Here is a 16,143-nt window from a genome sequence, read left to right on the forward strand (position 1 = left end):
TACTATGTAGCCATAAAAAAGAATGAGTTCATGTCCTTTGTAGAGACATGGATGCATCTGGAAACCATCATTCTCAGCAAACTGTCGCAAGAACAGAAAACCAAACACTGCATGTTCTCACTCATAGGTGGGAATTGAACAATGAGAACACTTGGACACAGGAAGGGAAACATCACACACTGGGGCCTGTCGTGGGGTGGAGGAAGCGGGGAGGGATAGCATTAGGAGATATACCTAATGTAAATGATGAGTTAATGGGTGCAGCACACCAACATGGCACATGTACATATGTAACAAACCTGCATGTTGTGCACATGTACCCCAGAACTTAAAGTATAATAAAAAAGAAAAAATAATAATTTTAGAGGGCAATTGAACAAAATCTATAAATTAGAACATGCATGTACACTACCACATAATGCCATTTATAAGTGTGCACAAGGATGTTTGTTGTAACACTGCTCCTAACAATAAAATTGGTTAACTAAACTGTCAAAAAAAAAAAAAAATACCTTGTTTGTTTCTCATAAAAACTGCCTGAATTCTGTTAATGAGAAGCATAAACAGCTCAGAGTTTCTGAGGCATGGTAGAGTTTAAGAGACAGAAGTCATCTCTGAGGCTTCCTAGAAATACTGCTGACCACTACCCTAATTTCATTAAGCATTCATCTATTCACAATGTTATTTGAGATACCACACAAAAGATGACAGGATGCCTATTTCTGAGGAATTAAGGGAACAGAGATAGAAAAACACACATCAAACGGCAGGCATGGTGGCTCATGCCTGTATAATTCCAGCACTTTGGGAGGCTGAGGAGGGAGAATCACTTCAGCTCAGGAGTTCGCCTGGGCAATATAGTGAGACCCTGTCTCTATTTTCCAAAAAAGAAAATACATCAGAAGAAAAATACTTAAAAAGGATGAAAAAGTAGCAGTAGTCAAAGAAGGGAAAGTTCTATTCTTCCATCAACATGGTCACAGCTGTTTCCATTTTCTTTTTCTTATACTTCCTTTAATGCTCTACACAGGAGCACTGGAAAGCAAGACAGTCTTCCAGTTCTGCTCTGAAGGCACTTTTTTTAATGTCTTAATGCACTGAATAAGTTACTTAATTTCTACATGCCTCAATTTCCTCACCTGTAAAGGGAAACCTATTGATTAGTCAAGGTTATCTATTAACTACTGGACATTTCTGCTATGGAGAGAGACCACACAAACCTTTGAGAACAAAAAAGACAACTGTGGCCAGGCAGTCAAAAAAAATTACACAATTTTTTTTTTTTAATTGAAACGGAGTTTCACTCTTGTTGCCCAGGCTGGAGTGCAATGGTGCTATCTCGGCTCACCACAGCCTCCGCCTCCTGGGTTCAAGCGATTCTCCTGCCTCAGACTCCAGAGTAGCTGGGATTACAGGCATGCAACACCATGCCCAGTTAATTTTGTATTTTTAGTAGAGACAGGGTTTCTCCACATTGGTCAGGCTGGTCTCGAACTCCCAACCTCAGGTGATCCGCCCACCTCAGCTTCCCAAAGTGCTAGGATTTCAGGTGTGAGCCGCTGGGCCCGGCCTAATTTTTTTTTTTTTTTTGAGATGGAGTCTCGCTCTGTCCCAGGCTGGAGTGCAGTGGCGCCGTCTCAACTCACTGCAACCTCCACCTCCCAGATGCAAGCAATTCTCCTGCCTCAGCCTCCCAAGTAGGTGGGATTACAGGTACATGCCACCATGCCTGGCTAATTTTTGTATTTTTAGTAGAGACAGGGTTTCACCTTGCTGACCACGCTGGTCTCGAACTCCTGACCTGGTGATCCACCTGCCTCGGCCTTCCAAAGTGCTGGGATTACAGATGTGAGCCACCGCACCGGGCAAAATAACATAATTTTTAAAACATTGATACTTTTCTCTCATTGGGGGCTTGTCCACTTGAGGTTGAAGGGTCTGGGAATGATGCTAAATTGTGATCTATTCTGGAAGAAGAATAGGAACAAGATCCTAAACTATCTGCTTTCTTGAACATTTACACTGCATTCTCATTCTCTCTTCCTCTTCCATGGATCTCAGCCAGTGTTTAAATCTAGCCTAACTCCAGAGCCCTGGGTTTTCACCACTGCCCAATATATACTGCCTTTCATAGTGGTAGGTCTGAAACCTGTGCCAGGACAGGCAGAAGGCCACGCTGTTGTCCAAAAAGTGACATGGGCCATGAATTTGACCCCACACAGACTGGTAACCCAGAAGTGTGCCCAAATTTCAGGAATTTGGATTTACAGGAAAAGAAAAGCACAGTACAGTCCTACCAAGGAAAAATGTCACTCAGAGACTCTAATATCTAATCACACGCACCGGCATTGAGGAAGTCAACTTACTAAAAAGGAAACTTCCCATAAAATGGAAGGATGAGCAATGAAGACATGGAACAGTGAGGAAAGACATACAACAATTATTTCCAGAAATTTATATTTCTATGCTATTATTAAACAAATTTTAAAATGTAATAATTACCTATAAGCAATTTAAATCCTTCAAAAAGGTACAAGACAGATGCTAAAGTCATTTCACACAAGGGGTACACATAGAAATCTCAACACTTATGTGGCCTTAGGCTACTATGCTCCTATACATTTATTTAAGGAGGTGAGATATTTGAAAATGAGTTTATATTAATGGGAAAGTGCAAAGAAACTTGCCAAAGTGTGCCAGCTCCATAGCCCACAAGCAATGAGCATCACCTGCCTGTGCCAGTCAGATCCCCAACCAACATTACTGGAAAGGCTATGAAAGAAGCTGTTAGCACTCTGGTGTAATCCCAGCACAGGCCAGAGCAGCAGATTAGGCAGAACTTTACATCAGTGGCAGGTCTCCCAAATTTTCTTGATGCCACAGAATTCATAAGTGGGATCAGTATGTTCTAAAAAAACATGGTACTGCAAAAGGAGAAAAAGGTTCCACAGCATCAAGCAGTGTAATACTTGAAACCTCATCATTAAAGTGACAGTTTTCAAGTGCCATTTATGATGCCCTAGTCTGGAAACATCCCAGCTAACCCATCTGATCAACAATTTCACAGATGGAAGCACTTGATGGCTAATTGGCAAATCTATTATTCAAATAAAACAGCTTTCTGTACCTCTTTTTTCATTATTACAAGTCAAGGTACAACAACACTGGTCATTGAAACTAGCTTAACAAGAGAAGCCTTTTTCCCAAAATAATTTTTTAAAATAAAACAACGTATTTTGGCAATAAGAAGTGCTAGTCAGTTTCTGGAGTGTAAGGAAAATGTTTTAAAAACTTAAGAAAGTAAGAAATGTAAACCTTCTTTTAAAAGTTGTACTATTTTGTAACCTCTACCTTTACCAATGTGTCAAAATTCACATTATCAGAGGGAATAAAATGAAATATTCACTAATTCCTTAAATATTCTTAAAACATGGGCCAAGTATTACATGTCAGGATAAAGAAAAACCCTCCTAAATATTTTAGTTTCCCAAAAATTTTAAAAAGCAAGCATCTTACTTTCGATCTACCATAAAAATTACAAGACTATTTAAATTTTATTAATTTATGAAACAAGTAACCATGACAACACTATTAATTTTCTCTACCTAAAGAAATGTTGATGTAAATAGGCTGGGACATCAGAAAAAGTTGTGTTCCAACTCTAGCTCCACTTCTTGTTAGTTCTATGACTCGACCCTATAATAAGATGAAAATAATGATCCCTACCCATGTAGGATCGTTGTGAGGATTAAAAGATTGAGTGCATAACCACCTCATATCAGAATAAGGAAGGTACTCAGCATCAGTCCATTTGGCTCTCCTCTGCTCCCCCACCCCAATTTTTAAAATTCTAGAGGAAAATTTTAATACAGTTTCAAAATATGTGGGTTCTCTTTATAGATTCATACATTTGTTCTAGATGTTACAATGACATTCCCTACTCACAGTATCTGGCTCTCTCCCTATATTACTATAATTTTCATACCATTTCAAGCTGAAAGCTCCCAAGGCAAAAGTCTTATAGAATGGCTGAGCTATAAAATATCCAAAGAGGCTAGGCCCGGTGGCTCATGCCTGTAATCCCAGCACTTTGGGAGGTCATGGCAGGCAGATCACTATCAGGAGTTCGAGACCAGCCCAGTCAGCATGGTGAAACCCCGTCTCTACTAAAAATACAAAAAATTAGCCATGGTGGCACATGCCTGTAGTCCCAGCTACTCGAGAGGCTGAGGCAGGAGAACTGCTTGAACCCGGGAGGCAGAGGTTGCAGTGAGCTGAGATCGCACCACTGCACTACAGCCCAGGTGACAGAGTAAGACTCCGTCTTAAAACAAAAAAAAAATCCAAAGACATCATCTAGTCTATACAGTAGAAATCAGAAAATGAATACAGTAACCAGAAATCACAAATGGGAGTGAAATAACCTGAAACCGTAAAACCAGGTACAAATTAAAGTAAAATCAAAATCATCTCTCTATGGTGATACAGCTATACAATGACAACAAAAATGTATTCTACTAGGTAGTGAAATATATTGTTTCTTATGAAGTGAAAATTTTCCTTTTCTATAAAACAGAATGGTGCACTTTTCAAAAACTAGGTTTTGTCATTCTACTGTCTACTTTTGGTAAGCATTTTCCTTCTAATAACTCAGGCTCCGGTATTTACAACACTAGGGAATAGAAAATTACCACAGGCAGGCAAGAACGTAACTGAGTAAAAAGAGGAGGAAATGTACAATGAGTAAGAGAAAAGTACAACTATCATAATTTTTATTATTATTATTATTTACTCTATTGTCCCTAAATCATTATGCCCTTCACAGGCATTCAGTCTTCTGAAGGGAAGAGCCTGTGCAATCACTGGCAACAGCTTAAAAAGCAGCACTGAGAGGCTGCCCAGTGGAGACCACTGCCCTGCTCTGGTGGCATACTTTCAGGGTACTCAACCCAGACAATATCCCACAGAGAATCACCTTGAGTCTGTGTTGTAAGAAAATCAGTCCCACTTGCTTGGGTTTTAAATGAATCTGATAATTAGAGAACTTTCCAAATGATAAAATGAACTGAAAAATTACAAGTAAAATTATGCAAGTTTAAGATAGGAAACCCAAAGATCAATGTGCCAAATCAGCAATGTAACCAGTAAATCAAACATGTAAGACAATGTCGAAGGTAGGGAAAGAAAAGACACAGATGGGATCTTTGATCATAATATCCCATACATTTGGAATATTGAGATTAAGTTGCAATGTCTTAATTTCCCATATTAGATAGAGATATCTTCTTCTGTCTTCTTTCCCATATACTCTTTCTACCAAAAATGGTATCGGATGTAATAGATCCATCATATCCCTGACTTTATATTTAAAACTTTATTTTTTTATTTTTTATTTTTTAATATTTAAAACTTTAAACATTTCATTACTTTTCACAATTTTTATTTTTTCTCTTATTTCATCAGAATGTGATTAATTTGAAGGACAGTTTCACTGTAACTGAAAATTTATCACCAATCCCCTTCTGTTCTAAAGAACTTGAACAAAATTGTTTAGCACAATTGCATATCAAAATAGAAATTTAGCATTCACAAGTGTCAAAGACCTTTCCTCCCAAAAGAAGACCTATCACAATTAAAATATTCAAACAAACTGACACAGGTTAACTATCATATACCTATGGAAAATTTATGTCCCTTTTACTTATCTGAGAACCCTCGAGACTAGATTTGAGGCCTCTCAGAAGCACCCTGTTTTTCACAGAGTTTAATACATACTCAGAATAATCACACTACAATGACAACTAGAAAGAATATGCTCTAATTAGTTTGCTTTTAACCTGACCCCTTTCTTAATTTCCTATCGTATACGTATCAGAGTATGAATAGAATGATTAGGAACTATATTTAATAAAATTATAACCTCACAAGAGCAGCAAATAAGAAAAACGTTAAAGGCATCTTGTAATTCTGCTTTGTTTCTAAAGCAAAATCACTATTATTTGTAGTTAAGCTAAGAAATAAAACAATTAAAATTTCTTGACCCTTCTCTACTTCTTAAGAGAAAATGCCCACATTAATCTACTAAAGTTTAGAAAGGTTCTTCATAAATGTACACAGGATTACATCAGATACTCAAGAGTCAAAGAAAAAAAAAGGAACCAGAATATTCATGAGCATATAAATACTGTCAATACAGCTAAGCTAAAGAACTCAAGGAATATAAAGAAAACCTATAAAAAAATTTTGTAAAGGTCTGCTCATTTGCATACTACTATACCAGTGCTTATAGCAAAATTAAAGCTTGTATTTATGACAGATGTGACACATATAAATAAAGACTAATTGTACACATTAATCTATGATGGTTCACTACATGGCAGGATTGCTCTAGCAGATATAGAATAAAAATAAAATAATAATCTGTAATTTATTTTAAAACATTATTACGGTACCTTCATCTTCAGTGTGTCCAAGTTCTTTAAAAATGTATGTCTGATAAGCATGACTCCTTTGCTCAGCAATCTCTAATAGCTTCCCAAATCACTCAGAAGAGAACTTTCCACAGGGCCCTGCAAGATCTATACTGTGGTAACCTCTCTAGTATTATCGCCTTCAAATTAAAGAGTGGGAGAGAAAATGGAATACCTAGGTAAGGCATTAAAAAAGTACTAAAAAATAAATTCAAATGAATTTCTGACTTTATTTGGTGGCTCTTCTAAAAAGTACTAAAGAAAAATATTATTTAATGTCATTTAATGTTATTTAGTGTTATTCCACAACTTGTTCTTTTGCTTTAGTTTTATGTTTGTATACTAAAAAGCGAATATTATAAAGTTGAAGTTCCTTTTGCCTCCCTCCCTTTTCATGAATTTGTTGTGAGTTATCTAGACCTGCGCTGTACAATATGGTAGCCACTAGCTAGATGTGACCATATAAATTTAAATAAAATTAGAAGTTCAGTTTTCAGTTAGACAAAGTACATCTCATGGGCTCAGCAGGTACATGTGATTCTTTAAATTTAAGTAATATAACATTTAGAATTCAGTTCTCCAGCTGCTCCAGTCACATTTCCAGTACTTAACATGTGGTTAGTGGCTACTGTATTGAATGGTGCAGATATGGACACTTCCATCACTGCAGAAAGTTGTACTAGACAGTGCTTCTGTAGAACAACTTGTAATATTTTTACTCTGGACTTATATAACCCTAAAAAAGGGTGTTACTTTATGTTTTTTAAATTTACATGCTTCCATGTTGTATGTATCTTTTTACAACTGAATTTTTCTCTTATTATGTTTATAAGATCTATTATGCATATTGGTATATAGAACCTAGTTCATTCATTTTAGCTGCTGCATTAATTTCATCATAACACATTTAGGCATTTAAATATTTTGCAATTTTTAATATTGCAAATAATGCTTTAACAATATTCTTCAATATGTCTCCTGATATTGACATATAAAAGTTTCTCTAAAGTGAATAAATGGAATTATTGAGTAACAGAAGTTTGGTCATTTTCAACTTTACTAGATATTGTCAAATTGCTCTCCAAAGTGACTTTAACCATTTACCACATATGGTGTGTCCACTTAACATATATTTATTGTCTGTTATTTGCCAGGTAATGATCTAAGCACTGCGCTATAATTCCTAACCAACATCACACTCACACAAACACATACACACACACATGCACACAGCTTACATGAAAATTACTGCTTTCCTAAATTTTCATTAATACTTAATTCAACAGGTTGCTTTTTTAAAAAAACTAATCTAATAGTTGTTTTAGTTTTCATTTCCCTGATATAAAATGACACTGAGTATCTTGTCATAATTTTTTTTTGGCCATTCTTATTTCACATTCTTTTGTTAAATGAGGTCTTTTTTTTGTCTTACTTATCTATGGTTCTGCTGAATGAACCACATGGTGTTGCAGATTAATGTGTTGCCAGTATCTTGTCTCCATCTTTGCTTGTCTTATAAGTTTGTTTCTGTTGTCTTTTGGGGACAAGAATTAGTAATACTGTCTTGAGATAGTCAAATTATGAATCCTATGAGTTGTGCTTTCCTATATTGAGGTCATAAAGACATAAAAATTTCTGCCCCCAAAAACTGGGTGATTGGGGAAGGGTATCTGCTATGCACCTGACTAGTTCATATTGGAGATTATTTAATCCTTATAAAGAACCATCTGGGTAGGTATTATCAACCTCATTTTAAACATACGGTAACTGAACTTTAAAATGTCTTCTTTGTAGTAAAAATATAAAATTTGCCACTTTTACTGTTTTTAAATAACAATTCAGTGGCATTAGGTACATTAACACTGTCGCACAACCAACACCACCATCTCCAACACCAGTTCCAGAACTTTTTTCATCATCCCAAACGGAAACTCTGTACCCATTAAACAATAACTCCCTATTCTCTCCTCTTCCCAGCTCCTAGCAACTACCATTCTACTTTCTATCATTATGAATCTGATACTCTAGGTACCTCATGTAAGTGGAATCATATAATAACATTTGTCCTTTTGTGTCTGGCTTATTTCACTTAGCACAGTATCTTTTAGGTTCACTCATGTTGTAGCATATGTCAGAATTTCATTCCTTTAAAGTTAATAATATTCTATTGTATGTACAATCAGCCCTCCATATCAACAGGTTCATCATCCACAGATTTAACCAACCATAGACACAAAATACCGGAGGGAAAAAACAATAAAAAGTAACAATACAACAATAAAAAACAAAAATGTTTTAAATATATGTATTTACATAGCATTTACATTGTATTAAGCATTATAAGTAATTTATAGATGATTTAATGTATGCGAGAGACCATGTATAGGTTATATGCAAATACTATGCCATTTTATCTAAGCCACTTGAGCAGCCACAGATTTTGGTATCAACGAAGATCCGAGAATCAATCCCCCAAGGATACTAAGGAATGAATGTGTATGCATTTTATTTATCCATTCATTTGTTAAGGGACATCTAGGTTGTTTCCACCCCTTGGCTATTATAAGTAATGCTGCTAAGAATATTGGTGCACAAACATCTGTTGGAGTCTCCGCCTTCAATTATTTTGGGCACATACCCAGAAGTAGAATTGCTGGATTATACGGTAATCCTATGTTTAATCTTTTAAGGAACAATACTGTTATCCATATTATCTGCACCACTTTACATTTCTACCATCAATGTACAAGAGTTCTAATTTCTCCAATCCTCACCAATACTTATTTTGTTGTTGTTGCTGTTTTTCAATTTTGATAATAGCCATTCAAATGGGCATATCTTCAAAAATTATAAAGTTTGGACTGGGCATGGTGGCTCTTGCCTATAATCCCAGCACTTTGGGAGGCCAAGGTGGGCGGATCAATTGAGGTCAGGAATTCGAGACCAGCCTGGCCAACATAGTGAAACCCCGTCTCTACAAAAATACAAAAATTAGCCGGGTGTGGTGGTGGGCACCTGTAATCCCAGATACTCAGGACGCTGAGGCAGGAGAATCTCTTGAATCCAGGAGGTGGAGGTTGCAGTTAGCCAAGATCATGCCACTGCACTACAGCCTGGGTGACGGAGCAAGACTCCATCTTTAAAAAAAAAAAAAATGTTATAAAGTTTGATTTCATATTTAGATATTCAATCCATTTGATACAAATATTTTTTGTATAGAATAAGGCTGGAATCTAATTTTAGTTTTTCCCCTTACTGGCTACCACTTGCTTCAGCATCATCTAATGAACAGGCCTCTCCTTCTCCACTATTTTAATGTCACTTATATTACAAACCAAGTTCCCATATATTGATGGATGTGTTTCTGGGTTTTTGATTATACTGGTCTACCTGATTATCTCTGCAACAATATATTACTACTTCAGTCATAGAGCATTAAAATATATTTTGAAATCTGGTAGAGCAAATTTCTTTTTCCTTTTTACGAATTTCTTTGCTATTTTTGAACTATTTTTTCATATATGAATTCTAGAGTCAGTTTGCCTATTTCCATGAAAATTCTAGTTGATATTTTTATTGAAACTGCATTGAATGTATGATTAGTTGGAAAGAACTGGCATGTGATGATACAAAGACTCCTCGTCCATGAAAACAGTATTATATTTTCATTTATTCCAGTCATTTTTTCCATTGCTATGCTAAATTAATTCTCTCTACCAAACATTAGACCAAAACCTGAGACAAACAATTGAAACAACATTTCTGGTCCAATAACCACAATAACAAACCAGAAAAAGTTATTAGTGAATATACAAAAAATCCATACACTGTTTATAACAAAATACATCCTATTCAATTCATGAATTTCATTTTTTAAATCTAGCCACCTGAAATAATTCTTCAAAATGTACACTATATCGCACCACATTCAGGAAGCCTTCTGGGATCACTCACCCACAGTATTTTGCCTTATTTTTGCATCTGAAATTAATGAGGTCTGTACCACAGACAAAAAGTGACAACTTATAGGCATTATATAGCCTGCTGCATATGTGCTTAGTTTGGCCTACACAGTGTGTGTTTGTTTTTTTTTTTTAAAGAGACCAAAAAAATTGGGGTATTTTACACAGAAATCACATGATTTTTAACTTTGCTTAAAACTTGCAGGTTGTTGGCCAGGCGCGGTGGCTCAAGACTGTAATTCCAGCACTTTGGGAGGCCAAGACGGGCGGATCATGAGGTCAAGAGATCGAGACCATCCTGGCTAACGTGGTGAAACCCCGTCTCTACTAAAAAATACAAAAACTAGCCGGGCGAGGTGGTGGACGCCTGTAGTCCCAGCTGCTCAGGAGGCTGAGGCAGGAGAATGGTGTGGGCCCGGGAGGCGGAGCTTGCAGTGAGCTGAGATCTGGCCACTGCACTCCAGCCTGGGCAACAGAGCGAGACTCTGTCTCAAAAAAAAAAAAAAAAAGACTTGCAGGTTGTATGTCATTTTCACTAAGGGACCTGGCAAAAAGAGGCTCCATGATCATGATGTTGTTTATTACCAGGGCAGACAAATCACACATACTGATTCTTAAAGCTTCCACCTAAAAGTGACCTATTAACCAATCACATTCCATTGGTCAAAGCAAAATCATGGTAATGCTAACTTCAAAGATGACAGAAAAATACAATCCTGTTATATGCCTGGAAGGTTGAAAGTCACAAATATTCATGTAATTAATGACTTTGCCTTTAATCTGTTCCCCTTTACCTATTCTCCAAACTACCACTAGAATTACTTTTCAAAAACACAGATCAAATTATCTCACAAGTCTACTGGAAAGAAAAAAAAAAATCTTCACATCTGAAAAAAAAAAAAAAAAAAAGAAACAAAGAAAATCTTCATGAAACTACAACACCTAGGGGAAAAAAGTAAAAATCACTAAGTATGGCATTCCAAGCCTTTCATAACCAACCTCAGAGTCCTTTACAAGCTTCTTTTCCCAGTATTTTCTTATGTATTTAATATCTAGTCTTTTGAATATGCCTTGACACACATTTCAAAACTCAGCTCAAACATCATCTCCTCAGTTTAATCTCATTTTTCCCATTTTTCCCAAGTTAGTCTCATTTTTCCCAAAAGAAGTTAAACTAACCTCCACTGTGCTTACAAATCACATTATTTCCAATGAGCATTAGCTTTCACTGATTCAAAGTAGTTAATGTGTGGTAGGCACTTAAAACACGATTGCTTGTGTGTCTATTATAATGTAAGGCTCTGGATTAGGCATTGATATTCTTGTTCATCTTGGAATTCGTTATAGTATATAATACCTGATACACAGAAACTCCAAATATTGACTTAACAAATTAAAACTGAAGACAAGTTACTAAATGCCACTGTCATTTTGCTGAAGTTCCACCTACTTTCAAGCTTATATTGACTATTTCCAAAGCTAAAATGAACCCAGAGAGAAACCAAAATTTTTAAAAAACTGCAGAATATGCTTTGGCTATTCTCATCTCTTGGGCTCTATTTTCACTGCTTTTGGAAATCGTTTAGATGCCAAGACCTAGGTGGAGTTTGTTATAAAGACAACGAAGTAGCCAAGTTATAGTAATATATGTTTTTAATATAATAATCTCACACGTTTTAGTAATTTCAAGTTTGTAAGTACTTTAACAAAGAAAATCTAAAAATACATTTAAAATGTAAAGCTGTTACTTTACAAATTTTATTAGTACTAATAAAACATCTTTATTTCTGCTTCAAACTACTGGTAAGTTAAACTGAAGTAGAGGACTGAGGACAAATTTAATTATTTTAGCCTATCACTATTCAAATATTAACTTTTTTTCTTTTTTTTTTTTTGAGACATAGTCTCACTCTGTCACCCAGGCTTGAGTGCAGTGGTACAATCTTGGCTCACTGCAACCACCACCTCCTGGGTTCAAGTGATTTTCCTGCTTCAGCCTCCTGAGTAGCTGGGATTACAGATGTGCACCACCACACTCAGGTGATTTTTGTACTTTTAGTAGAGATGGGGTTTCCCCATGTTGGCCGGGCTGGTCCTGAACTCCTAGCCTTATGTGATCTGCCCCCTTGGTCTCCCAAAGTGCTGAGATTACAGGCGTGAGCCACCAGGCCTGGCCAATACTAACATTTTAAAATGTGATATTAAAAAATATAAAACTTAGTTGTTTTGTAGGAATGGATACCATAATGAGAAACAGGAAAAGATAGCATGATAAAAACAAATGGAAGAGAAAGGTTTAAGACAGTAAGTGTGGAATATTGAAGTTTAGTTAAAAGAGAACTAAAAATAGGCCAATAGACTTGGCAGTTTAAAAAATTCCAATACAGTAATACAAGAGTTGGCCAGAACGCATTCTCATGAGAGTGAATAGAGGTAATTAAGTAGATTATGGAGTTTAAGCTATTATTTCAGGAATTCTAGAAATAAATGGAAGAAAAGGTTTTATGGCAGTATGCAGTAGAGTTTTCTTTTTTGGATACAGGAGACTTAAACATCTTTGTAGGCAGAGAAAGGAGTCAATGGAGATCTGCAATGTGTCAAGAGAACGAGATCTGAGAACAAGGAATAGCCTTGGAAAAGAGAAAAGTCACCTCCTATTTAGAGAAAATTAAGAGACTAGAATGAATGGGGACTTTGATTATTTACAAGTTCCTTTTTTACCTACTAGCCCTACTACAACTCCCAAATAAAACAACTAAGGCCAAGTGGCCTCAAAAACAATGAAATATCAGTATCAACTGTGATTATAATACTGATATTCCTATATTACTACTATGAATTCCTCCATTAAAAAACATGACCAGGCCGGGAGCAACGGCTCACATCTGTAATCCAAGCACTTTGGGAGGCTGCAGTGGGCAGATCACTTGAGGTCAGGAGTTCAAGACCAGCCCAGCCAACATGGTGAAACCCCATCTCTACTAAAAATAAAAAAAATTAGCTGTGCGTGGTGGCTCATGCCTATAATCCCAGCTACTTGCGAGGCTGAGGCAGGAGAATCACTTGTATCCAGGGGGGTGAGACTACAGTGAGCTGAGATCATGCCACTGCACTCCAGACTGGGCAACAAAGCAAGTCTCTGACTCAAAATAATAATAATGACAACATAACCAATTAGCACATAGAGCAAAGCCCAAAGACCTTTTTACTACTATTGGGTTATATTAAAGGCATTGGGACTCAAGGTGGGATCATGTCTCTTGGAAACAGCACAAAATCAGTATCAAATAATAGTACAAGAAAAATTCAAATGAAATATTGAATTGTTTCTACAAATAATGAAGTCAAGGCTGAAAACAAGTCTTTGTTGCAAAATAATCTGGTCTTTAACCTGAGTTTCTGGCACAAAGCCTCAAAAACCCTTGGAGTTTCTTTTGTTATGCTAACACAGTGACTCAGTGACCACCCCTACATAGCTTGAGAATGAGGGCTGATCACCATAAAGACCGTGGTAAATAGAGGGCTAAGACTTTGAGCCAGGCCCATTTCCAAGGAGGGAAGGAAGGATGGAGATTTTGAATTTTGAGTTTGATCACCCAATGATTTAATCAATCAAGCTCATGTATGCCGAGTCCCAATAAAAACTCTGGACACCAAAGCTACACCAGGTGGAGCTCCCTGGCTAGTAAACTCATTGATGTGCAGGGAGGGTGACAAGCCCTAATTCCATGAAGAGAGAGCACAGGAGCTCTGCATCTCCTCCCAGACCCCATCTTGTGTGTCTTCATTTCACTGGTCCTCCTAATCTGTATTCCTGGATAACGAAACTGTAATAATAAGCACAGCACTTTCTTGAGTTCTGTCAGTTGTTCTAGTGAATTATCAAACCTGAGGAGGTTGTGAGGACCTCCAAATTTATAGTCAGGTCAAAGTGTCGGTCAGAAGTGTGGATGGCTTGGGGACACAGGAAGCTGGCATCTGAAGTAAGGGTAGTTCTGTGGAGAAGTGAGCCTTTAACTTGCAGAGTCGGACACTAACCACCAGGTTTGTGTCAACCAGGAGTGCAACAGAATGTCTTCAAGCCAGTAAAGTAGCAACTGTTTGGAGACTGACATAAAAAAAGTAAGTCTTGGATATTTCTTTCATCAAAGTTAGGTTATTCATATAGATCATGATTTAAGGTGGCCTATTCACTCATAAAATGTCCATGGTTCTTGTTCTTCAATCAAGGAAATAAAATAACCTTAAGGGACTCTCAATCATATGAGGCCCTTACCTGTTCTGCTCCTGCCTACTGCCACATTTTAAGAGGGCCATCTACAAACTTACCAGCAAGTGACCTGCTCCTTATTTGGGAGGGAATTCTGCCTTTTCCATTAAATGGTAAGATAACATTTCCCACTGATTTCTAGAGAGAAGGGTCAATTTGTGTCTCCTTTTTCTCTACTACTATTGGTGCCTTGCCTTATCTAATGAAAAGATAGCTATTATCAATCCAAAGATCTTTGACTTCTTATTAAAAATAAATAATAGTCTGGGAGTGGCGGCTCACGCCTGTAATCCCAGTACTTTGGGAGGCCAAGGTAGGTGGATCACCTGAGGTCAAGGAGTTCAAGACCAGCCTGGCTAACATGGTGAAGCCTGGTCTCTATTAAAAATTCAAAAATTAGCCAGGCGTGGTGGTGAATGCCTGTAATCCCAGCTACTCAGGAGGCTGAGGCAGAAGAATCACTTGAACCCAGGAGGCAGAGGGTACAGTGAACCGAGATCATGCCACTGTAGTTCAGCCTGGGTGACAGAGCAAGACTCCATCTCAAAAAAAATTATAATAAGTAAATAATAAACAACATATTCTTATTAGGCAAAAAATACACTTAACATTTCATGTTGCAAAAGTAACATGATAGGTATTTGTCAAATTATTCCTGTAACAAGATAAAATAAAATTTTAGAGAAAAAGAAAATTAAACACCTAGTATAGGATAAGGGAGATACCATAAAAATAAGAGTTCCACAAATTATTTCTTTGAGTTTGTCATCTAATTGAGATCAAATGATTCTTAAGCAGATTTTTAACTTCAAAAAAGAGTACAAACTAAGGACACAATGGCTGATTAATCAGAAACCAATATGGTTACTGAGAAAACATCAAGTTTTTCACTTGATACAAAGGTTTGAAGTCTCCATTGACATATAATGTAGCTCAATTTGTGGTCAGTAAAACCATTATTTCATGTCCAGGGGTTTTCCAGCATGGATTTCCAAAATGGGTAATTTATTATATCTATGCTTAAGGAAAGTTATTTTTATATTTAAATTTGATACAACTTCCCTTAAGAATTCTAAGGCAACATCTTTACCTATAATTTGCAGGTAAATTTGCAGTATCTACACACAACCTCTCCTCACTTCCCACATTTTCACATGCCTGAACATTATTACTACTAATTTCAGAATAAATTAGAGAAATTCTAGAAGCTCTCTAGAATGTTTACGAAAAAATGGGAATGGTTCAGGATCAAGTTCAAAGAGGCTTAGGCCTCTTGAGAGAATGAGTTATACAGGTGTTACAAAAATGAAGAATCATGAAGAAATAGGCTAACAGCAAAGAAACATGAGAAATCATCAAAACTAAAAGTAAATGAAAAAACTGAAATCCATCCAAGAATGCAATACAGAACCACAAAAAGATTCGAACTTTCTAAAAGTCA

General features: G+C 36.6%; 1 protein-coding gene across 1 annotated transcript in view; it reads right to left on the minus strand.

Annotated features, from left to right (window-relative positions):
* Positions 1-16,143, minus strand: part of PSMD14 (proteasome (prosome, macropain) 26S subunit, non-ATPase, 14) — a 117,990-nt gene that overhangs the window by 89,937 nt on the left and 11,910 nt on the right. The window lies entirely within an intron of this gene.

This window comes from Mandrillus leucophaeus, unplaced genomic scaffold (genome assembly GCF_000951045.1).
Source record: "Mandrillus leucophaeus isolate KB7577 unplaced genomic scaffold, Mleu.le_1.0 Scaffold110, whole genome shotgun sequence".
Classification (NCBI taxonomy): Eukaryota; Metazoa; Chordata; class Mammalia; order Primates; family Cercopithecidae; genus Mandrillus; species Mandrillus leucophaeus.